Source organism: Lontra canadensis, unplaced genomic scaffold, assembly GCF_010015895.1.
Source record: "Lontra canadensis isolate GAN:19392208 unplaced genomic scaffold, GSC_riverotter_1.0 scaffold2, whole genome shotgun sequence".
In the NCBI taxonomy this organism is placed as follows: domain Eukaryota; kingdom Metazoa; phylum Chordata; class Mammalia; order Carnivora; family Mustelidae; genus Lontra; species Lontra canadensis.
The window spans coordinates 18347732-18374633 of NW_022630996.1; positions in this window are offsets into that span (position 1 = coordinate 18347732).

The window sequence follows — 26902 nt, forward strand, 5'->3', positions numbered from 1 at the left end:
CTAAACAGAATTTTTCTAAAGAATGAATGGGCCAACCAGGAAATTCAAGAAGAATTGAAAAAATTCATGGAATCAAATGATAATGAAAACACAACAGTTCAAAATCTGTGGGACACAGCAAAGGCAGCCCTGAGAGGAAAATATACAGCGATATAAGACTTTCTCAAGAAATAAGAAAGGTCTCAAATACATAACCTAACACTACACCTAAAGGAGCTGTAGAAAGAACAGCAAAGAAAGCCTAAACCCAGCAGGAGAAGAGAAATAATAAAGATCAGAGCAGAAATCAATGAAATAGAAACCAAAAAACAAACAAACAAACAAACAATAGAACAAATCAACGAAACTAGGAGCTGGTTCTTTGAAAGAGTTAATAAGATTGATAAGCTCCTGGCCAGACTTATCAAAAAGAAAAGAGAAAGGACCCAGGTAAATACAATCATGAATGAAAGAGAAGAGATCACAACCAACACCAAAGAAATACAATTATAAGAACATATTATGAGCAACTCTACGCCAACAAATTTGACAATCTGGAAGAAATGGATTCCTATGAGAAATGGAGAAATGAGAAATAGATTCCTAGAGACATACAAACTACCACAACTGAACCAAGAAGAAAGAGAAAACCTGAATTGACCCATAACCAGTAAGGAGATTGAAACAGTCATCAAAAATCTCCAAACAAACAAAAGCCCAGGGCCAGATGGCTTCCCAGGGGAATTCTACCAAACATTTAAGGAAGAGCTAATTCCTATTCTCCTGAAACTGTTCCAAAAAATAGAAATGGAAGGAAAACTTCCAAACTCATTTTATGAGGCCAGCCTCACCTTGATCCCCAAACCAGACAAGGATCCCATAAAAAAAGAGAACTACAGACCAATATCCTTGATGAACACAGATGCAGAAATTCTCACCAAAATACTAGCCAATAGGATTCAACAGTACATTAAAAGGATTATTCACCACGACCAAGTGGGATTTATTCCAGGGCTGCAAGGTTGGGTCAACATCTGTAAATCAATCAATGTGATACAATACATTAATAAAAGAAGGAACAAGAACCATATGATACTTTCAATAGATGCTGAAAAAGCATTTGACAAAGTACAGCATCCCTTCCTGATCAAAACTTCAAAGTGTAGGGGTTGAGGGCACATACCTCAATATTATCAAAGCCATCTATGAAAAACCCACTGAAAATATCATTCTCAATGGAGAAAAACTGAGAGCTTTTCCGCAAGGTCAGGGACACAGCAGGGATGTCCATTATCACCACTGCTATTCAACATAGTACTAGAAGTCCTAGTCTCAGCAATCAGAAAACAAAAAGAAATTAAAGGCATCCAAATCGGCAAAGAAGAAGTCAAACTATCACTCTTCGCAGATGATATGATACTATATGTGGAAAGCCCAAAAGACTCCACTCCAAATCTGCTAGAACTTGTATAGGAATTCAGTAAAGTGTCAGGATATAAAATCAATGCACAGAAATCAGTTGCATTTCTCTACACCAACAATAAGACAGAAGAAAGAGAAATTAAGGAGTCAATCCCATTTACAATTGCACCCAAAACCATTACATACGTAGGAATAAACCTAACCAAAGAGGCAAAGAATCTATACTCAGAAAACTATAAAGTACTCATGAAAGAAATTGAGGAAGACACAAAGAAATGGAAAAATATTCCATGCTCCTGGATTGGAAGAATAAATATTGTGAAAATGTTTATGCTACCTAAAGCAATCTACACATTTAATGCAATCCCTATCAAAGTCCCATCCATTTTTTTCAAAGAAATGGAACAAATAATCCTAAAATTTATATGGAACCAGAAAAGACCGCGAATAGCCAAAGGAATATTGAAAAAGAAAGCCAGAGTTGGTGGCATCACAATTCCGGACTTCAAGCTCTATCACAAAGCTGTCATCATCAAGACAGCATGGTACTGGTACAAAAACAGATACATAGATCAATAGAACAGAATAGAGAGCCCAGAAATAGACCTCAACTCTATGGTCAACTAATCTTCGACAAAGCAGGAAAGAATACCCAGTGGAAAAAAGACAGTCTCTTCAACAAATGTTGTTGGGAAAATTGGACAGCCACATGCAGAAAAATGAAACTGGACCATTTCCTTACACCACACATGAAAATAGAATCAAAATGGATGAAGGACCTCAATGTGAGAAAGGAATCCATCATAATCCTTAAGGAGAACACAGGCAGCAACCTCTTCGACCTCAGCCACAGCAACTTCTTCCTAGGAACATCGCCAAAGGCAAGGGAAGCAAGGGCAAAATTGAACTATTGGGAAGATCAAAAGCTTTTGCTCAGCAAAGGAAACAGTTAACAAAACCAAAAGACAACTGACAGAATGGGAGAAGATATTTACAAACAACATATCAGTTAAAGGGCTAGTATCCAAAATCTATAAATAACTTAGCAAACTCAACACCCAAAGAACAAAGAATCCAATCAAGAAATGGGCAGAGGACATGAACAGACATTTCTGCAAAGAAAACATCCAGATGGCCAACAGACACATGAAAAAGTGCTCCACGTCACTCAGCATCAGGGAAATACAAATCCAAACCACAATGAGATACTACCTCACACCAGTCAGAATGGTTAAAATTAACAAGTCAGGAAATGACAGATGCTGGCGAGGATGCGGAGAAAGGGGAACCCTCCTACACTATTGATAGGAATGCAAGCTGGTGCAACCACTCTGGAAAACAGCATGGAGGTTCCTCAAAAAGTTGAAAATAGACCTACCCTCCGACCCAGCAATTGCACTACTAGGTATTTACCCTAAAGATACAAACATAGTGATCCGAAGGGGCACGTGAACCCTAATGTTTATATCAGCAATGTCCACAAAAACCAAACTATGGAAGGAACCTAGATGTACATCAACAGATGAATGGATAAAAAAGAAGTGGTATAATATATATATATATTATGCAGCCATCAAAAGAAATGAGATCTTGCCATTCACGATGACGTGGATGGAACTAGAGGGTATTATGCTTAGTGAAATAAGTCAGTTGGAGAAAGACAACTATCCTATGATCTCCCTGATATGAGGAAGTAGAGAGGCAACGTGGGGGGTTTGGGGGGGTAGGAAAAAAATAAATGAAACAAGATGGGATCAGGAGGGAGACAAACCATAAGAGACTCTTAATGTCACAAAACGAACTGAGGGTGGCTCGGGGGAGGGGGGCAGGGAAAGGGTGATGGGGTTATGGACATTGGGGAGGGTATGTGCTATGATGAGTGCTGTGAAGTGTGTAGACCTGGCAATTCATAGACCTGTATACCTGGGGCTAATAATACGTTATATGTTTATAAAAATTTTTTTTTAAATTATAAAAAAAATAAGGCCTGCAATCATGTGAGGTTTTTTTATTGTCCCTGTGAGCAACATACGTACATATGTATATGTGGGCACAGCACTTGTTTTATTATATTGTTGTGACCTTGTGGGAAACATTATGTGAAAAGTGGAATACTGAGTATCTGTTTTCTAAAAATATGCTGAAATAATATATAACATTCTTGAATGGAAAAACATTTGGAAATCACATGCCCTGATCTGTCTTCTCACTTCCAAATAATGTTTCAGTATTTGTTCAAGAAAAAAAATATATTGGTTGCCTAAGTAGCTGCCTTGAACAGAAACATTCCAACTGTTCCGGGGGGGCGGGAATATGGCACCATATTTATTCTTAAGAAACAAAAGGGAAACCATCCTGAATTAATACAAAATGAAGGAAATGGTAATTATCTGATCCAAAGGTTTCCTGAATCTCACAGTTCTAATGTCTTTTGGAACTGCTTCATGCTGAGAACAGTACATACAGAAAAGAATTTGAAATGAAGCCATGTTAAGGGCTCTGGGGTTTTACAAAAAGTTACTGTCCCTTTTAAGAATGATCGAACAAAATGCTTTGTTCTCCAGCTTCAGTGGCTAGCTCAGGCTCAGTTGCTTTTGAGTATACTGTATTATTAGAAACATTATGGAGAGAAGCAAATGCATCAGTCATAACTCTATGCAGCTCCTAAAATAGAGATGGGAAGCATCACTGAATATTTCTTAGCTGAATATTGTCATAAGAGGTAAACGAGGTTTCAGTCCTCTAAGCAAATATAATCCTTCTTTAAAGACATATTAGCTTTTCTCACAGAAGCCAAACAGCCAGTTTAGTCATTTCACTCAGTCTTTATTTTTAAGTATCCTGAAATATAAGTCAATTAGGTGGATTTCCTTACTTGACAGCAATAGATGACACAGTAGATGTCCTTGGGCATATTCCATACGCTCTTAAAATCATATTCTAGCTTAGTGACATAAAATCATTTTGGTTTTAATGTAAGAGTCAAAAAAAATGATACCTACCTGAGTAGTTCATTAAATATATCTGGTCCAGAAGCTAATCTTTCTTATTACTGGTCTGAGGACTTAGGAAGTATTTTGGGTCAAAATCCTTCTAGCTATATTTAATTGCAGAAGAAAATATGCTTAACTACTTTGCTTACATAAGTGCTGCTTAATTTGTTTTCCACTGATAAAGTCTAACTAATCTTAAAGCTAAAACAAAACAAAACAAAACAAAAACCAGATACAAATTGGATGCTTGGTCTAGGGGAACTGAAAGGATTCTCAGTAAAATATTTTTTGTATCAAGAACATCCTAAATGAAGCCAAATTCAAATTATAACTATTCCTCAAATAACAGCTTCAGTTCTATCTTTTCTTGAAACATTTCCTGATGAACCAGTCCTCATTAAACAATCATTTTTTGCATTACCGTATCTGTTATGGCTTTTACATCTGAATCCTATGCAGTTTAAATGATAATTCAACTCATCATCATGACTGATAAACTTTTTCTAAAATCGGTTTTATATTGAATTTTCTCTAGGAGATCCTCCGCTCCCCAGGATTTTGCAAAATGTAGGAAGTAGATCTATAATTTACAACTATGATTTAATCTCTATTCTTTTTACATGAAAAAATTGTTTAATTCGAGCCATCAAACAAATTTCCTACTGCACAAGAATCACTAGGTGAATGGGAAAATTTCAGTTCACCAACTTCCCAAAAGCTTTTTAGAAAAGCTGAAGCTTTATTCTAGCTATCATTTCAGAATTTTCAGCAGTATGAATTACCACATCACCTTGACCAAGAATTTTCAGGTTACACTTTGAAATATTTAGTATCACTTTATTACCACCATGAATGAAATCTTTCTCATAAACAGAGTTATCTTTTCATACTCATCTTAAAAATATATTCATTACTATCTGTTAGGAAATCCCAGTTCAAAGTATTTAGAAATCATGTCCTGGCAAATCAAGTTATTATCTACATGTGATGGAATCCTTATTTAGAGAAAACAATTATTCAGCAGAGTTAACTTTGAGATTCAATAGCTGTGTTTCTGTGATAGAGATCTATGATAAAAATGGACCCAACCATCACAGCCATGACTTATGAGCTTGGGGAAAGGTGACACAGATGCAAAGTATAACTTCTTATTCAATACTTAGGAGGTACAAAACACTATCTTATCTTGAGTTCTAGGGGAGTCCTACATGTGCATCATGTATGGCACATTCTTAAAACCAGCATATTGAGACTAATACGAGTGATAAAATTTATGAGAAACTACAAAAACCTAATGATTCTCAACCTATTGTTAATGGCAGTGATCAAATAGTTTGTATTTTTTTGTGACATCTCCACCAAGAATCTAAAGACACACTCCTAATTTGTACCTGGTCTGTAGTCTTGGGTTATTTTGAAGTAGCTTAAACAAGTTCCTTAAGCTATCTGGATTTCAGTTGAATAAATATTAAAATGAGGCAATCTCCTAGTGTTTACTTAATTCTAATATTATCTAATTCTAATATTCATATAGAACTCAACATTAAGTGTATGCCCAGAGTACATGTTCCTGCAATAAGAATCCACTATATAATGCTAATTCACATTAACACCCTAGTGCCCATAAAACAGCAATACTCTGATATGCGGAACCAAGTTTCAGATACTCATTACTTTTTTACTATTAGATAATTATAGATTTTCATTCAGGAAAATTGAGTGAATAAAGCAAATGAGGCCAAATAAGTATTCTAATAATGCAGAAGTTGATCTTCTAAAGTGATTAAAATGTGAACCTAGTATATCCTGCATATTTAGAAAACACATGTGATATGATTGTTTTTTCTTGTTTCTAAGAATGTCTTTAAAGATTACTTCAAGCTAGCTGAGACTATTCCCAGCCCAAGTTAGTATCAAGTTACAAATAGAACTTATGACCAAATAAATCATTCATTTTATTTACAGAATGGCTTTCATAATTTGTTCTAAGTGTGTGTTTTCCCTAAATGATTCAATCATTTGTGTACTCAAACATTTGTGTACCTAAAATAAGTGAATATTATTTAACTGGGGGCATTCTTTTTTCAAGTAAGCTACAGCAGAGATTTCTAATAGACTTAAGGAAAATTTGGCAGTTCTTTCATTTTCTAATAAACCTATCTGTAGACATGTTATTATGTCTTCGCAAAACTTTCTAAATACTTACATATTCTTTCTGGGCATATACTGTGAAAAGAAATATCACTTATGTTAGAAAGATTTTAATTTGGTTGAGGAGTGTCATACTTTTTGACTATTGTTTCACTTTTTTTTTTTCTAGATTTGGTAAATGTATTTTCTCTGGAAGAAAAATGTTTCCAATAAATATTTCCATCTACTGCAAATGAAATTTAAGGAAGAGTCTACAAAATTGTACTAAAAAGCTTATCTTTACCTTCTTTGCATAACATTTTCGCTAGTGGAAGGAAAAAGGCCTTCAATTAAAATATTTCTTGCATATGCTGAAGAATTAGGCTGATTTCTAAGACATTATGAAACTCAGGATATTTTTATTTTAGTTTCATCATATTTTGTTGGTTTTTCCTACCTTGTCCACCTCTAAAGTCTCTTCAGTAATTATTTTCAAATTACCCATTGGGAATGGGATCTGTTTTCTGCCAGGAACCTAAATAATGTACTCTTTATCTCTTAAAAGACAAACTAGGTCAAAATGGAATTCTGATTTGTAGGGAGGAAGTTTATACTAAATTACACAAGACAGTTATATTACTCAGAAGTCTTTCAGTTCCAAATGTCATAAAACAACTTAAAATGACTTTTAAAACCGCAATAAGACAGAACCAAAATAAACAAAGAAATATATTGGCTCTCTTAGCTATTGCATGGTGTCACTCACCCTTTCACTCCTGTTTTCGGTTGTCTGGCTTCCCCATCTGAATGACAGCCCTCAGGTGTACATGGTCCATACAGCTCACCATCTGAAAAGGAAAGAGACCGTCAACCTCACATCTCTCATATCAATCTCCTCGAAGGATTCCTAATTCACCATACTGGAGCTACATGCATACTCCTGCATCAGAACTTTGGTCCAGAAGAATAGCGTGCTCTGACTGGTGTCATCAAGTATTTGAGTGCTTGTTCAGGAAGGTAGTCCCCACAGTGGAGAAGACAAAAAAAAGTAGCAAATACCTAAAATAATTTTGCAAATATAAATGTATGGTTATCGATATTTATTCATTCCTTTGTACATGTACCATATGAAACAAAAGCTGCATACCAGCAATAAAACAAGGGTCCTGTTTGAATATATGGGGAAATACTTGGTATAGATGAAGACAGAAATAATAGAGTGTGAATTTAATATTGGAATTTTCTTTTTCTTAATTTAATTTTATTTTTTCAGTGTTCTAAGATTCACTGTTTATGCACCATTAAGAACTTATGCTTCAAGGCTAAGATGGGAATTATGGAATTGTTTTGTAAGGTGGTTTGATTTACCTCCTTTCATTTCTTCCCTGTATCTCATGCTTGAAATGGAGATAATCATATAGAGACTTGTGAAACACTGCCATGGCTTATTAGAACCTTTCTTCCATTAGGTTGAAGAAACAGAGTTTAAACTGAAATATAACAAACAAACAAATAAAACGTGTGGTGGTACCAGGGAATGAATAACATGAAATCATTAGTCGATTTCGGATGAAAGTAAAGCATTCAAGCCTGCCTCTGGCTATTTATATGATGACATAGAATAGAGCTGACATTGCAAAAAAGATACTTGCTTTTTCCAATCAGTAATGCCTGTATAATTCCTTTATTAGAGTTCATTTTCCATCATTGAATAAAGAAAATTTATGTTTAAGTTGCTAAGGTTAGAAACTGTAGAAATGCAAATTATACTTCTGATTTGTAAATAATATGCCACCAAATTAAAGAGATTTCCATAGCTTAGTTTGCTAGGGTAGCTACATAAAATATCTTCATAGTGCAATGTATTGTATAATGTAATACATACACATCATATATGTAATGCATAGTAGTACAGTATACTATGCTCTTTTCTTTGTACATACCATACCATATATATTTTCACTGCTCAGTTTTCAACTGAATAAAAAATCACAAGGGTTTGCTTGAACTTTTTTGTTTTTATTTTTATATGATTTATTGTAGGCAGAATTTACTCTCTGGTCTAAGTTTTTGTTTCTTCAGTTTTTTCTGGGATATTTTTCTTCTGTGCAACATTCTCTTCTGGTTTAGGAACGAACTTCTCTTTTTCAGTATGGATCATCTCAATGTGGCAAGGAGAGCTCATGTATGGGTTAATATGACTATGAGCCCTGTAAGTCCTATGCTACATGTTGGGGACTCTGTTCACCTGGACGTGCTCAATGACCAGAGAATTTACATCTAACATCTTAAGTTCATCATTACTCTCTGCATTTTTAAGCATACACAGTAAAAATTCAGCATTCTTTTGGACCACCAAGACTGTGCAGCCCCACTTTCTGGCCTGGGCATACCTCCCAGTTTCACCAGTGTAGTGACAGAATGGCACACACTGCTTCTGCAAAGTGAAATCCTTCAGATACATAGTGGCTTTTCAGAGAGGCACATACCCTGATGGCCTGGGCAGTTTCAGGTGTGTTCTTAAACCTGAACCTCTTGATTTGTAAGATTTTGTAGGGTTTTCTAGACCAAGTAGATAGAAAACCATTTTCAGAGATCACCTCAGGCCCCTTATGGAAGAGCTGCTTGAACATTTGATTACTGAGAATATATACATAGAGCATCTGTTGAACTGAAGTCATATTTTCCAATCTGAATAAAGAAGGATCTACTTGTTTAATGTGTTTAGATTTAGAAAGCATTGGAACTTATGCAAAGTGAATCTTTTTGTGGTCACCACCTCTCATGAAATAGGCAAATTCACAATACACAGTATGATCTAAAGGATGGACTTCACTAGGGGAAATGTAAATGGCAGGTTTTCAATAAGAAGAGGCGGTACATTTCCCCCAGAGCTCTCATTAATCTCCAAAGCAGAGAAGATTGAGGAACTTTTTGGATATGCAGTAGCATATTTCACTTTTAATAGTAGAAGGGATATCCTTTGACCTTTACCTTCTTAGAAGATAAGTTTTCTAGCAGGGGAATGATGAGATTACTGGGGCTCCAAGGAATCTCAGTTTTAATTCCAGCTACTTAGAGTTGTAGCCTGGGAAAGACAACTACCTATTATCTGGAGTACTATGGGAATCATAGGAAGATGGTTTCAGGAAGAGCACCTGCTGCCAGGAGAAGGAAGGCACTAGGCCTTAGAATAGCAGAGTTTGGGTGCATCTGCTTCTATTGAGATGTGGGTCCTAGGTTGCGGGTGACTCACTGTTCAGGTGACAGAGCACTCTCCTGGGGTCATTCCCAGACAGTCCTGCTTGTCAAACTACTTAAAAATGTGAAGCACTTGTGATATTTTGATAAAGTTTGGGAGTAAAACTCACACACTGGCTTCTAATTGATTAGCATGATCTTTTCAGAACTCAGTGAAATTTGATATAAAATTTGTATTTAAAATATTCAAGAAAAACGGCAGTTGCAGTATCATGGTTTTTAATTTTCCCAACTGCTCTATAAAATCTGATAGGATAGGGAGACGAAATCTTCTAAGTCTGAAGTAAAGATATTGTTGGGGGAGCTGTAGATTCCTAAGGCATAGAGTCTTGTGGAAAGATATGAGTGAGAAATTAGAAAGAAAATTTGAAAACTTTACATTTCCCTGACACGTATTTGCTTATAGAAGCAATCCCTTCTCTTATCTACTTAAAAAAAAAAAAATTTTTTTTTTTTGAGAGAGAGAGAGAGCACGTGCACATGTAGGGGGGAGGGGTGGTGCATGTATGGGCAGAAGGAGAGAGAGAGAATCTGAAGCAGGCTCCACGCCCAGCATGGAGCCTGACCCAGGGCTTGATTCCATGATCCTGAGATCATGACCTGAGCCAAAACCAAGAGTCAGATGCTTAACTGACTGAGCTACCCAGGCGACCCTATCTAAAAAATATGTTTAATAATTACACTTTTGATGACTTTGTACAACTTCACATGAGCATCTTGATTCTGCTGTGAACCAATTCCTACCACTTCTTGTTGCCTCTACACCAGTGTTTCTAAACTGGGTGAATTTTGTCCCCTGGTGGACATCTGGCAACGTCTAGAGACATTTTTCATTGTCACAACTGGGAAGGTAGGTGTTACTGGCATCTAATGAATAGAGGCCTGAGATGCTTGTAAACATTTTAGGATGCATAGGATAATCCCTGACAAGAATGAATTATCTGTCCAAAAATCTCAGAGCGCTGAAGTTGCAAAATCCTGCTCAACCATAGTAAGAATTCCTGTATTCGTTTTCTATAGTGGGAAACAAATTATCACTAACAGAAGCTTAAAACAATACAACAGTATCTGTTTATTATCTCACAATTTCTAAAGTTTAAAGGTTTGGATGTGGATTAGCTGGGTTCTTGGTTTTCTGCTCAGAGTTTCACAAGACTGTGACCATGGTGTAGACTCAGCCACATTCTCATATAGATGCTCAACTGGGAAAAGATCTGCTTCCAAGCTCCCTCAGGTTGCTGGCAGAATTAATTTCATATTGGCTGTGGAATCCATGACAAAAAGTGGAGGAAGGGAGGAAGGGAGGAAGGGAGGAAGGGAGAGGGAGAGAAGGGAAGAGACTGAGAGAAAGAGAGACTGCCTCTTCTTGAGTCCTAGCTTTAAGAAAAGCCCTGAGCCTTCTTAAAAAGGGCTCACTCAATTAAGACAGGGTAATTTGAAGTCAATCAATGATTAAGGACCATCACTGCACCTGTAAAATCCTTTCTCCTTTGCAATAAAGCATGGCAGTGGTATCTTGTTACCTTTGCCATATTCAATTGCTTAGAGGCAAGTTATAGATTCCATCACCATTCAAAGCAAGGAAATTATACATGGGCACTGGAGATCACCTATGGCTATTGTCAACACAGTTCCTGTGACCAGAAAGGAAAAAGAGTCCAGCTTCAAGAGGAGATAGTCATTTTGAACCCATCCTGTGGTTATTTCAGAATGAATAAGGGAAATAGATTTTAACTGACAGATTCCTTGTACTGTTTCCCTGGCTTGTAAAGTGAGAGTCATTATGGTAGGCATGGACAAGTAAAAACCCTTGGAAGTACCACCAACCCCTATCAAAATAGTAAATCAATATAGCTTCATTAGGGCAAATGTAGAGTGCAGAACTGCCATCAAAATCGAAAGGATGCAGGGATGGTGAACCCTGTCACATCCCCATTTATGTCACCTGCTTGGCCTGTGCAAAGTCCAATGTTGTTGGGAAACTGATAGTAGGTTTTCATAAAGTGAATGAGATGATAATGCCGACTGCAGCTGCCATACTGGATACAATATTTTATTGGAGAAAATACTCATAACCCTGGCACCTGGTATGTAGTGACAGACTTGCCAAATGCAGTTGGTTATATTCCCAAAAGTAAGGAAAATCAGAAGCAGTTTCCACTTTTTTTTTTTTTTTTTTTTAGTTTCCAATTATGTAGCAATGACAATAGTATACATTTATTGTCTTGGTCTTTCTTTCTGTTATAATATTATGTAGAGGACTTTTGGTCCTCTAGATATCCCTTAAAACTTCTTGTTGATTCATACGTTGTTTAATGTAGTTGGATCCAATAATGAGTAAGTAGCAATAATACTACATGATTTGCTGTTAGATATGTTTTCCAGAGTGTGGTAATTAACCCCCCCCCCCCCAATTTAAGACATATCCACAGTATGGAGCATTTAGAGATGTTGACTATTAAAGTAAGGGAAATCTTGCTTCAATTTACATTACTCATCAGAAGAAAGAGGCACAGTGTTCCATGAGACCTCTTGAATTGCAGAAGCAGAAAATGCTACATTTGATTATTCTGATCTGCCTATTTTTTAGATAACCCTTATGGAGGACAATTATGATTGAGACGTGGAGCACAAATTTTTGCAGCAGGTCCAGACTGTAGTCAAGATACCCTACCACTTGGATCCAAAAATATTGGAAGATCTAAGGCAAAGAATTATACTGTAGGAGCATCTAAGAAAACTCCAAAGAAGAATTAGAACACAGACTCCCAGAGTTACTACTTTACTGGTCTTATGACCAGTTAATACAGAAGAAAAAAACAGTGGCACCACATGTGGGTAAACCCTCCTGATACTATGTTCCAGGCTGAGGTCAATGGCTTTTATACTATCAATCCACTTAGCAGGGATCTTATACTTAAATACTGAAGGGAAACTTTCCCAGTTGGCATAATTTTGGTGGTAAATATGGCTGGTAATTACATAATGTGAAAGAAGTTTGCTTGAGTATTTAACCTGTCAGTAACAGAGGCAAATGCCAACCCTTGATACATCACCATTCTCTGAGGGAAATAAAACTGGCTTGACAGTGGTAGGGTTATTGGGTTTGACATCTCCTCTCACAGTGACATGGCACTTTAGTGTTACCAGAAAACATACACATTCTGGGTACGGATTTGACTGCTGTAGTGGTTTCGTCAATACTACTTTTTTTTCCCACTTATGAAAGCTTTATACACAGCCATGGCATCTCTTGTAATAGTGCCTTTGACCAGAGAACAGGCTTTTTTACAAAAGAAGGTGAGAATACCTATTGGGACCAATGCTCTATATTCCAGTTTTTTTAATATAATACATTTGCTATCAGATGATGTCATATCCTGACAGTAATTTGTGAATCATCTGTGATTGAGACACAAATGTTTCACTACACAAAGGAGAGAGAGGCTACTGAAGGATAAGGTGCATAAATGGTTGCAATTATCTTCCACTTGTCCCTCAGAACTAGTTTCTACCATTTTCCCTTTTGCTCTCTGCCTCAGGAAACTGACATGTATGGGCTATATGACAGGGCTCCCATGTCATCTGGTTTCAGTTCTGATTCAGTCACCAGTGAGCCCTGCAAAGAGAGCAGAGGGAAGGAGGATGATCACTGAGCAGTATCAGGATGTATCCCATCCTGACTTCTTGCCTTTTGCTCTCATTAGCTTGGCTCTCTTCTTTTGCTGAAGTTTACAATTTGGCTCTCTTTCAAGTTGGTCTTTTCTATATGAATCTGTTGGGTGTAGCTAACTGGTCCCTGCCTTCATCCATTTGGGCTTGTTATTAGCAGCACCACTCTATTTTTCTAATTTCTATTAGTCACTCGGTCTCCTCTTCCTTTTAGGTTTAAATATGTTAACTGTCCACCAGTTAACTACTAGTTAACTACTAGTCCTGGGGTACTGCATTGTCCCTTGTGGTACACTTTGTGCTCAAAGTGTTGTAGATAGTGCCTTGTTAATTAGTATTGCATTGTCCTAATTTGAGTCTGATACCTATTTTCTATGGTGGTCCTGACTTTTACAGTGGCAGAGGCCAGATTACAATGGAAAGAAGGAAAGAGACAGTATTTTAGAGCTCATTCTGATATTGCTATTGAAGAAGGAGCTGGAATCTAGGAAACCACTGATATATACCTCTTAATTTTGGAGAAATAGAATCAATAACACACAATCAATTAATATTTCTTGTGGATCTGAATAGACAAACCAAACAGAAAGAAATTTGGTAGTTTCGAGAGAAAAATACAGAAAGACTCAGCATATATTCAAAGCACTACCAAAAGAACTTCAAGGTGACATAATATTAAGTAGGAGAAAAAACAGGTATTACCAGAATAGGAAAGACAGATATTAACTGAACTTTAAAGGATTATAAACAAGGAGAAGGCAGGAGAAGAGAAAAGAAGTAGGACAGAAAGTAAAAGAAAAACAGAAATCTAGCAGAAAGATATACTATGGGGGCGCCTGGGAGCCTCAGTGGGTTAAAACTTCTGCCTTCTGCTCAGGTCATGATCCCAGGGTCCTGGGATTGAGCCCCACATCAGTCTCTCTGCTCAGCGGGGAGCCTGCTTCTTCCTCTCTCTCTCTCTCCTTCTGCCTGCCTCTCTGCCTACTGTGATCTCTGTCTGTCAAATAAATAAATAAAATCTTAAGAAAGAAAAAAAAGAAAGAAAGAAAGATATACTACTTATGTCTTGTCATATTCAAGTTTCCAGACAAAGGTTTTCTCTTGAAATGTTAATGCCATAATGACGTCCTTCCTTGGACTTCAGGGATATAGGCTTAAGGCACATTTTAAGAAGTTTAATTTCACTAATCTTCTAATGTAGATACTTCCTTTGCAATAAAATTTAGGGACAAAAAGAATCCTTATCACAGGCAGAGACTTTAATGGTCTAAGCAATTCCTCCTCTGAAAGAGGCAGGGACTATAGCTACCGTGAGTTAGAATTTAAGATGTTTGCTCACAAAAAATACTGGAGGCTCAAAGAAGAAATGGAAATCGGAAGATTTTGAAAAGTATTATTATAGTTTGAACTGCCACAGAATGAATAAATAAACTCCACAAGATATTAAAAATCTTAAATGACACTGAAAATATGGACCATGGATACAGGTAGATTTCTACCCAGTCCCCAAACCACCTCTAGATGTGGTAAAATACAGTTAGAAAATTAAATTAAAATTTTTAAGGCTTTCCCCAATTAAGTTTGTGTGCATAGATCACAGACTATAGACTGGGTAACTATATAGTCTGCTTTACCTAGGATAGTTTTGGTGTATCTTTGCCTTTCCAAAATCCTGCCTATTTCAACATTTGTTCCCTCCAGCTTATTCTTTCTCATAAATGACTCAGTTTGGGAGATAAGTTTATATGGGCATTCTAACTATAAAAACCTAGTACAGAATGATTGACATTCAGGCCAGAATGTTTCCTCTTTGATACTTAAGCTTTTCTGTAAACATCACTGAGCTACTCTTAGGATCTTTGGCAATGCTAAAGATGAGGTCCAGAACTATAAACTTGTGGATGATGGCACAGGAAGTAGAGATTTTCTTGTTTCTAGAAATGACACAAGTATATATATGCTTAAGCTCCAAAAGGAATATAACCTCTTGTTTTTAAGGTTAGATTTTGCCTCCTCTGTTTTATTGGGGGGGGGGGGAGACAAACCCTTATGTTTCCACTCATATGTGGGCTTCAAATAACATTAATTCCCTCTCCCTCCTGTCTGTCAATCTATATATGTATGCATGAATCAATCTATCAACTATTTTCTTTATATCATCATCATCAATAGCCTTTATTTGGGGGATCATAGACGAAGAGCTTTTTCTTTGTTCAGGTGTGGCTCTACTTATGGAAAGCCCATGTGAAGTCACCTTGACTATTCTGGTCACAGCACAGTAGAGCAATCCAATTGGTAGCACTGGCTTAGCTCCTGGGAGAGCAGCAGGATAGCAATGATGGCAAATTTGAAACAGAAAAATGCCATTTTTGAAATGTGGACACATTCTAGAACATAACTATAACTTCAGAAAGACATTTTTTTGTTGTTGTTTTAAATTCACAGTAATTGAACTTCTTGTATGTTGACTTTCCTCTCCACGGGTTAAGCCAGCATGGCCATTTTGAAAGATTTGCTCTTCTGTGACCTGAAGAGCAACAGACATTTCAAACAATGGGCTCAGAGGCAAAGCATATTGTGTATGGAAAAATGACTAAAAAATCCTGAAAGGATTTCCAGTGCAGGGTCTTTGGAGAATTATTCTACTTCTGTACATGCTTCCCTGCAAAAGACTCAGATTTGAACAGAGAGAAACAAAGAAAAACTGAAACAAATCCTGTCGTTAAGAGATTAATTTAAACTATCATCTGAGGGTTTCTTGTGCTTTTTTTCATTTTTGTTTTGCTAGTTTTGTTTTATTTTACTTTACTCTTCTTTCCTGTCCTTGTATTAACATTGAAGAACTTAATTAAACCAGTTCATCAAATATATTAATCTTGGAGAGAGCCTTGGGCAAACGGTGAAGGAACTCTTGCCTTTGAGGAACACTTTGATCTTCTTACTTGATTTATAGCTTTCCCTTCCCCCTTTACCCACCCCCAATTCCTTTCTATATTTTAGTTAATTATTTCCTAATTGCCAAATTTCAATGGATCATCCTCGTGTTTATTATTTTTCCCTCCCTGTGGTCCCAAATGTAAAGTACCCTTTCTCCCTTGATTTCCACCACAGAAGTCAGCCTATGTCTGACTTTTTGTTTATTTCTTTATCTCCATGATGGGATTATCTTCCACTCCCTGACCATTAAGCAATTTTTCCCAATGCACTCATTCCTTCTCTTCCCAGCTACACTGCACTGGGACAATGACCTCTCGAAACTTGAATCTTTACTGAATTAAGTTTATATTCTAAACATACAAAACAAAAGATGTAGGCAAAAAGCTTCATTTCCTGTCCTGCTAGCTTCATATCACTTCTATCCACCACAGAAAATCAATTTGACCAGCTTTTGGTCCATTATTTACTTTTACAAAAATAAGAAAAAAAAAAATATATATATATATTATTTACTTTTACTTAAGCAAGTGATGGCATATTGTATATATTCTTTTGTATCATGGCTTCCTTATTCCATTAAAAATATATTCTGTCAATGAGTCCATAGCAATTCAGTAAATATATAATTTTTATAGCTCCATAGGATTCTGTCTTGTTGTTTCCACCCTCAGTTTTACCTGACCTAAATTAAAGGAGATAAAAATACCCCCATACATGAAACGAAAACATCTTTTTTCTATTAAGCTATTAGTTGGGAACTAAGACTTTGCTTTTTCTTTTCCCTATGTAAATTTCCCATGATATCAGAAGTTACCACAATATGCTGTCACCTTTGTAACCACCATTTTCACCAAAGCAACTAAGGATCAAAGCTCCTTGATTACACAATATTTTGTTTTCCATCTATAATACTTCATCTTATACCACCACTGGTGATAATTTTGGTAATCATGGTATCTCACATTCCATGACTTCAGTATCCTATCCTCCAAATAAAAAGGATAACTTAAGTTTGTGTTTTCTTTTGCTAGACACACTATTAGTCCAGGAGCAATCTGTGTTAATTCACAGATTTAACCAAAAGCTTTGTCACCCCCTAAAACATACTAAGACAGGGAAAACACTGGCATCTCCCTTTGATGCCTATTATTTTAGGCATGTATCTTTACAGTGAAAGTATGCAAGATATGTGTGTGTGTGTGTGTGTGTTTAGGCCTGTCCTTCCTCCCTTCCTCCCTTCCTCTCTTTCTTTCTTTCTTTCTTTCTTTCTTTCTTTCTTTCTTTCTTTCTTTCTTCTTTCTTTCTTTCTTTTTAAAAGATTTTATTTATTTAATTGACTTTATTTAATTGATTTTATTTATTTAATTGAGAGAGGGAGAGACAGCAATAGAGGGAACACAAGCAGGAGGAGTGGGAGAGGGAGAAGCAGTTTTCCCGCTGAGAAGGAGCCCGAAGTGAGGCTCCATCCCAGTATCCCAGGATCATGACCTGAGCCGAAGGCAGATGCTAAAGGACTGAGCCACCCAGGTGCCTTAGGCCTATCCTTTCTTATGCCTTGTTTCTGTTCCTTATTTGGCCATTAAATCCAAGACTCCTGGGTATTCTTTTTTGAGGTAAAATGGAATGCTGCAGGCCAATGACCTAGCTAAAACAACTGTAAAAAGCCAACTAAGTTTAAAACATCCCACATTTTAGAAAGCACTCAAGTGTTATGGAAGGAATGAGGAATAGAATAAATGAAATTTCAAAAACAGAAAAGACTTTCTGAAGTAAAATGATAATGTTGACTACTGCCATCCATCTCTTTCCTTCCTGAGGACATGTGTTAATCCTTGGTATAGACTAATAGTCTGGCTTGGATTTGAGAGCCTATTCTGGGGTAGAGAAAATATCAAAACTTTTTTGTGAAAGAGAGCTAGTGAAGTGAAAAGCATTGGAAATTGAGAATCCTCAAATATATGTCTGGTTTGCCCAAAGAATATTTATTTGCCAGGTTTAAGATTATGTATAAGGGCACTGATTTATACCAAAATCTTGTAAAGTGAAATCTTCTAGAGTTTCATGGTGTTTAAAAAACAAAGATCTACTGGGAGAAAGGACTGGAGTCAGAGAACATGGCCAGTTCTCCAGTTAAGACATAAGCCATATTTTTTAGGCTACACAGTGTAGGAAGCTAAATAGTACACTGGAAACTGCAGGGGAAAGCTGGGTCACCCCAAGGATAGCATAGTCCAATGTCTTTAATGCTGCAAAATCAGATATCTAACCAGACACACAATCAAAATCATAGGAAGACTATTTTCAGAGAAAAGAGGAGAAATCACACATAAACTGAGACTTACTAAATTGCAACGCACATCTGACCCAGCTTAATTTATGTAATTAAAGAAATCACCTACTCTGAAAGACGATAATATCTTACAGATTCTTAGGGTTTTTTATTTATAAATGTCTAGCATCCAAAAACAACAGCAAAAACAACAACAACAAAACCAAATTTGCAAAGAGGCAAGAAAATATGACTGATAATCAAGATTAAAAATAAAAGAAAACGCACAAATAATCCAGACCTAGGAGTTAGCATACAAAGATTTTAAAATAAGTATAGGAGCGCCTGGGGGGCTCAGTCAGTTAAGCATCTGTCTTTGGCTCAGGTCATGATCCCAGGGTCCGGGGATCAAGCCCCAAATAAAGTTCTCCGCTCAGTGGGGGTTCTGCTTCTTCCTCTCCCTCTGCCCGTCCCCACTATCGTGCTCTCTCTCTCTCTCACTCTCTGTCTCTAAATAAATAAAATAATAAAAAAAAAAGATTTTAAAATAAGTATATGAATATGGTAAATAAAATACGTGGAAAGATGGCTCAAATAAATGAAAAGATAAAGATACTTGACAGAGAATGGGAATCTGCAGAAAAAGAATTGTATATATATTCTAAAGTTATTTTACATTTAACTGGGAATACAATGAACATATTTAACAGAAAACTAGACATAGATGAGATGAGATGAGATGAATAATGATATAATAAATAACAACTTAATCAGATTCACCCTTCTTCAAATAATTTTCTCCATTTAATAAAAAAGACCATTTTGAAATGAAAATTTTATTACTTCCCTCAAAAAAAGTACATAGACTCTAAGTGCACTTAGGATATACACTTAGAGTAGGTAGTCTTTAATGTGGTTAATATAATCCTGTAAGACCCACCCCTTTGTATCTTTCTGGAACACACTATTCACTCAGAATATATTACTTAAATAAAATAGAAGTTTGATAGTGGGACAGAGAGGAATCTCACCTAATAAAAATAGAAGATGTAAATATCAGTTTTTATCTTTTAAAATGATTAGTTGGGCAATATTGCAGGTTCTTTTCCAAAGGCTTGGCCAATGGAGAGTGTTATATTAGAAAACTGAGTCCAGCAGTACATTACAGAGTGGATTTTAGTTGCGATCATTTAATTTTAAAGATAAACTAAGTATTACTTTTAAAAAAAGTATAGACTGGGGATGCTTGGGTGGCTCAATCGGTTAAGCATCTGACTCTTGATTTTGGCTCAGGTCATGATCTCAAGATTATGAGATGGAGCCCCACGTCCAGCTCTGCACTGAGCATGAAACCTGCTTAAGATTCTCTCTCATTCTCTCTCCCTCTCTCTCTTCCCTCCCCCAGCTCTCACTTTCTCTTTCTCTGTCAAAAGAAAAAGAAAAAAAATATATATATATATATAGAGAGAGAGACTGTTGGAATAGTACTTATTTCAATGAACTCAAGTTGAGACATAATCCGTCTTCTGAGGCTTTCTGTACCCAATTTTTTTTTTGATGCCATATTCACAAACCCTCTGTGACCATTCCAGACTTTGGCAACAGAATGTTGGTAATCCTTCAAACAATTACAGTCGATATTTATCATTCTTGGGAACAAAAATTAAGAAGTAATTAAAAATTTTCTAAGCTTTAAACACATTTCTGTAACAATTTTTGTTTGGAGTCAGAATTGCCGATTTTACTAGTGAGTTCCTCAAATCTATCAAAGACTAAAAGCAGATTAAATATGTTAACTATGCAAGAGATTTATAAATTTAGTTTATTAAAACATAAAAGAGAAATTTTCAAAGAATGTATTCTTCTTATATAAAGCTGAGCCCCATTTTTCTTTCAAATTGAAAATTTTTAATGACTTCTACTTCCCTAATAAATTGCATTATATATAAAAATATAAGAATTCTTCAACTATATTGAAAAATGATTCTTAAGAACTTTTATTTAAAAAATCACATTTGATATAAGACTAGAAATGACACAGCACTTATAAGTAATAATATAAGTAATAATATAAGTAATATAAGATAAATAGAAATATAGTAAAAACTTCCTTTATCAGAAAAATGGCATTGAATTTCTGTTGAAGCATTTTTCTTTTTTTTTAAAGATTTATTTATTTATTTATGTATTTGACAGACAGAGATCACAAGTAGGCAGAGAGGCAGGCAGAGAGAGAGGAGGAAGCAGGCTCCCCACTGAACAGAGAGCCAGATGCAGGGCTTGATCCCAGAAGCCTGGGATCATGACCTGACCCACTGAGCCATCCAGTCACCCCCTGTTGAAGTATTTTTAAAATATATTTTTATCATTAACTTGACAACAAATAGACACAATGATTATTAAACTTTGAATATTAAAAGTATTAAGGAGGGGCACTTGGGTGGCTCAGTTGGTTAAGGGTGTGTGGACTCTTGATTTCAGTTCAGTCACGGTCTCAGCTCAGGGTCATGAGATGGAGCCCAGAGTCACCTTCCATGCTCAGTGGGGAGTCCGCTGTAGATTCTCTCTCTCTCTCTCCCCTTCCCCTGCATGCACACACATACTCTCTCTCTCAAAATAATTTTTTTTTTAAAGAGTGTTAAGGAATACAGATCCTTAACAATGCAAATAATGGGAAATCACACAATTTCCCTAAAATGAAATCCAGAGAAACAGTAGTATTTTCTTCTGGCAGAGTTTTACTTAGGTTGTATTTTGTCCTTCTGCCTGATTATATAAGTTGATTAGGTCATAGTACTAATCAAACTAAGGTAGTGGTATAAATAATCATAATTGAAGCCATTTTATTTTCTATTTCATTGGTCACATAAAATCAAACTTAAGGAGTTTGCCTGTACACTCTGTTAGTTGTGATAAAGAAGTGGTTATATTAAAGCAAAACAGACTTTATAAAAATATCTCAAAATTCTGGGAGCCTGGGTGGCTCAGTCGTTAAGCATCTGCCTTCAGTGCCTGTCAGTTAAGTGCCTGCCTTCCCAGGGTTCTGGGATCAAACCTCACATTGGGCTCCCTGCTTGGCGGGAAGCCTGCTTCTCCCTCTCCTCCTCCCCCTGCTTGTGTTCCCTCTCTTGCTGTGTCTTTCTCTGTCGAATAAATAAATAAAAATCTTTAAAAAAAAAAAAAAACCTCAAAATTCATCAATGCTGGATTACTGGTGATATCACCACAATTCAAGGATCTTATATGCATGTTCCTTTTCAACACAGAACAATATTCTTTCACACCAATTCATTTCCTATGCTAAGTCTAAAGACATCTTTAAGTTAGAGTAAAAATTTTATTAACTTAAATTTTAAATACATGCAAAATATACATTTATCTGAGTGTCTATTCAGGCAAGGCAGCAGTAAGACATATTTGCTTTTTAAAATGGTTATATATGATATGTGATTTCTGTGGCTTTTGGAGTCTTTGGTAGTTTTATTGTCTTACAATGCCTTGGTTAAAAAGGCATTAAAGCCAAGATGCAATTTTAAAACCATAATAAATGTGTACAGTAATATGGAAGCTGAGGAATTAAACAGAATTCTAGCACCCTTACAATAATTTGTCAGTATTACTGTTTTACATGGGATACATGCACTGCAGAGAATGTTTACAGAAAGTACATATGCAATGCCTCCCAAGCACGCATTACACTTATTTTTATAATATCCCTGCAGGTTAAGTGCTATCAGTTCCATTATTCATTTAGAAAAACTTACGTACCTTGTTCAGTTCAGATCGTGGTTAAACCAAGCTATAAAACATCTTGCTCTACTGTATATGGAGTAATAATACACTGGATATGTCCCCACTGTGCAAGGCAATGCACATGTGAACGCCCTAAAGCAGTCTTTCAAGAGAATGTTACACTTATTCCTAACACTGGAATTAAGAATTTTTATTTATTTATTTAGATGTTTATGTTATCAATCTTTAATTACATGTAGATAGAGCAGCTTATAGTTCAGGCATGAGTCTTCTTTTGGCTCCCAGCTTTCACACTAGAGAATTAACCTTGCCCACTGTTACCTTACTGCTAAACTATATGGGATTCTTTGAATTAGTGACAAAAAATCTCTGCTCTGTGGGTATTTTGCCAGAGAACAGATATTGGAGTTATCTATTGCAGGGACATTGTTGATGATAGTGTTCTATACATCACAGTGTATAGTTCTTCTTATGAGGATTCATGGGACGAGATTCACTGAGGTCTTAGAAATGGGACTAGACTTCCCTAACTTTGTCTTAACTTTGGGCACTGTGAATCATGTAGCTGAAGATCTTTCTTCCTTGACTGTGATGGCTAGAAGTTCAGAGTAAATTTGTGGCCCAGTTCTAACAAGTATGTAGGACCTCACTGCATGTGTTTCATCCCTGGCTTCATTTTATTTCCCTTACCATTAATACACTTCACTATTTCCACAGTTATTTATATTTTTGTGCTGTTTGTGTTTTAAGCTGTCTAAATATGTCATAAATATAACTATACTCAGATTCATTTCACAGAAAATTTGAAGCAGTTTTCTTATAATACACTCAATATAGTAAAAAAAATCATTGCAAAAGATACATTATCATGAGAAATAAGAGTGTGAATTAAGCAAATACATAGATATGTGTCAAATGAAATTTTTCAAATCGAGCTACATATTTGGTTCATTATCTTCTTGTGAGCAAATGAAAAAAGTTATATAATTAATTACAAAATTCACTTTGTCAATGAAGGAAGATCTTTTTTAAAAGAAAAATACTGGTTCCAGAAATGTCATTTTTTCCAAAAACTTAAGTTTAAAAGCAAAACATTGTAATGATATTCAACTCTCGAGAATAATTACTAACAAAGATTTACACTAAATAATCAAATAATTCTCACATGCTAATAAAATGTAATATAAAAAACACTAAGAAACTGGGAATATCTTATTTTGTAATTACTAGGTAAAGTGTAGATAAATACTTTGCTCTAATAATCAAATTAACTATAAAATATAAAACATGTTTCTTTCAACATGGTTATAAGCCTCTTGGGTATACCTTAAGAAAGATCTTACTTTATAAAGAGTTTTGACAACGCAACATGGACTCAAATAATAACATGATCCTGGAAGGTTACTTACTCCTCAACTTTAATACCTTTTCACTCCTCATTCCAAGCTTGACAATGAATGTTTTAAGGATGTATGTGCATATGGGAATTTAATTTGATTTAGGTGGCATTTAAAATATGTGGACAAGTGTGGACTAATTAAAAAATAACTTGGAAAAAAATAATCAATTCCAAAAAAGTTAATTTCTAAATTTTACCATCATAAAAAATAAAAATAATAGAGTAGAATATATGTACGATGTTGAAGCATACAAATTCTTTTTTTAAAAAAGATTTTATTTATTTGAGAGAGAGCAGGGGAAGGAGCAGAGGAAAAGGGAGAGGGAGATCATCTCTAGCAGACTCCCCACTGGGGAGACATGAGGCTCAATTCCAAGACCCTGAGATCATGACCTGAACTGAAACCAAGAGTAGGACACTTAACAGATTGAGCCACCCAGGTGTCCCAAGACATATAAATTCTATAAAATACATCCATAAAACTCATTTGTTAGACATTATCAAATGATAATATTTACATAAAAGCTCATGATAAACATATTTCAAAGAAAAATAGATTGGGAGAAAATATCTGCAACACATTTAAAAAGCCACTGTTTTAGTCCAGTTGTACTGCTATAATAAAATACCGTAGATTGAGTGTCTTATAAATAACAGAAATTTATTTCTCTCTGTTCTGATGACTATAAGCCCCAAATCAAAGCACCTACAGATTCAGTATCTGCTGAGAACTTGCTTCCTGGTTCACTAATGTAGTTCACTAATGCCACTAATGTGGCAGAAGTGGGCAAGGGAGCTCTAAGGGGTTTCTACCATAGGGGCTCTAATACTATTAATGAGGGCTTTATCTGGAAGACCTATCACCTCCCAAAAGCCCCACTTCCTAGTATAATCACTCTGGGGTTAGCATCCAATGAATTTGGGGGGAACACATCAGTTTATAAGCAGCCACCAAATCAAAGACATCTCTGACACCTTAACTAATGAAACACATAACCATCCCCAGCCCATCCATCTTTCATTCTTTATCTTGCTCTATATTGTTTATAGCACTTACTTTTTTTTTTAATTTTTTATAAACATATATTTATTTTTTCCCCAGGGGTACAGGTCTGTGAATCTCCAGGTTTACACACTTCACAGCACTCACCATAGCACATACCCTTCCCAATGTCCATAACCCCACCCCCCCTCCCAACCCCCCTCCCCCTAGCAACCCTCAGTTTGTTTTGTATAGCACTTACTTTTGCCTGGCATAATATTTCATATGAATCTGTTAGTAAGTTCCTTGTCTATAGATAATCTCCCATTAAAATACAGTGTCTGCAAAGGAAAAAAAGGTTTCCATTCTTCCAGAACACAGTCTTAGTCATATTGGTGAGCATGTTACATACTGTATATCATGTTTACCCCAACTTTTTTGTGGTTTTCTCCGTACCTGCAATTCCCCAAACCCCCTTGCCAATAGAGTTCCAGTTTAGATTTTGCCAAAACAAACACTTGTTGATGTTTGGAAAGAAGGGAAGCAGAAGTCAGTATTGTTTATGCCACAGAAGTGAGCAGGACACAGATTTTTGTGGGTAACCAAGGAGAACTCTTGTCAGCAGGTTGAGAAAGTCCCCTTATATATCACTCACTTTGGTAATGTAGGCACCTGCCATCACTGGTAACAATTTCTGATTATTTCTGCACTTCCTGTTTTAAAGAATACTATAGTGGCTTCCCTGATCCTCTTTCTGCCAACAGTTCCAACTTTTTCAGCTTCCAATTTCTTGTATGAAGTTATTTTTTGGTATAAAATACCTAGAAGTCACCACTTTCCTGGCTGAATATTCTCTGCAGTCTTCATTTATTAGAAGGAGGGGGATTTCTTTTGGTCACAATGGTTTCTTGTCCTGGAGAGACTGCTCAACAGGCCACTCAAACACAGTCTCCTCTGTGGTAGGCAAGGAATAACATGTTCTCATGCTCCCATTGGCCACACAAATGTCAAAAACTGCCTATTTCTACAGTCATTAAATATACAACTAAGCCTATGAAACCCCTAGAGGTCTGTAACTATCTTAAAATTAAGGCTTAGTGATGCCACAGTGCTCAAATTTGAAAACTGTACTCACAAGCCAAATGCTATAATGTGACCTTTTCTGTCCTCATCAGAATAGTGGCAGAAATCTTTTCAGGTTGGGTGTGAGAGGACACCCAGTTCAGTATATTTTTGGTATTTACTGGAAAAACATACCCACACACACACTTACATACACATATATAGTAAATATATACAAATTTACATATGAATATATGTAAATACATTAATATGTATATGAACCATACATATGAATATATCATATATCAATGTTAGTGTACTATATATAATAAATAACATTATATATACATATATGTAACTAGTTGGTAATCTTTAGTTTTTGGATTTAATTGTAGAAATTCTGAAACAAAGACTCTTTTTTAAAAACTGAGAAATCTGACTATACTGCATCTATCATCTCCCATAGCCACAGGACATGTGATTTTTTAGTGTCACATGTGTCAATGTGTCAAGCCAATGTGTCAAGCCTTCCTATGGTCTTCTAACTCTGAGGACAGTTGTTTGATGCCAATTTTTATTCTTTATACTTAGGATGCCATTTTCCTCATGGTAAAATAAAAAGGAAAGAAAAAAAAATGTTTCCTGCACAACAAACAAATCTCTATCAAAAAATATAAAATAAAAATACACCTAAAGCATAGCATGATTCTAAAAAAAGCTGACAGAAACAACATAGCTCTTTGTAAGTAAAGAATACATATTTAATACTCAACTTTAAAACATCCATAGTTTAGATAATAAAATTTAAGGTGCCATTATAATACCTCGGCTGTAGGTATTTGAGTATGAAACTACCACTCTAATAATAATTATCTGTCCATAATAAAGACATGCATAATGCTTTATGGTTTAAGAATCCCATTAAACACAATATCTCATTTGATCCTCACAACATTGCCAAGAAGAAAGTGTTGAAGATGAAGGAAGGGCTAGTCAGAGAGGCTGATTTGTGCAAGTGCATATAGTTAATGATGAAGCAGGGA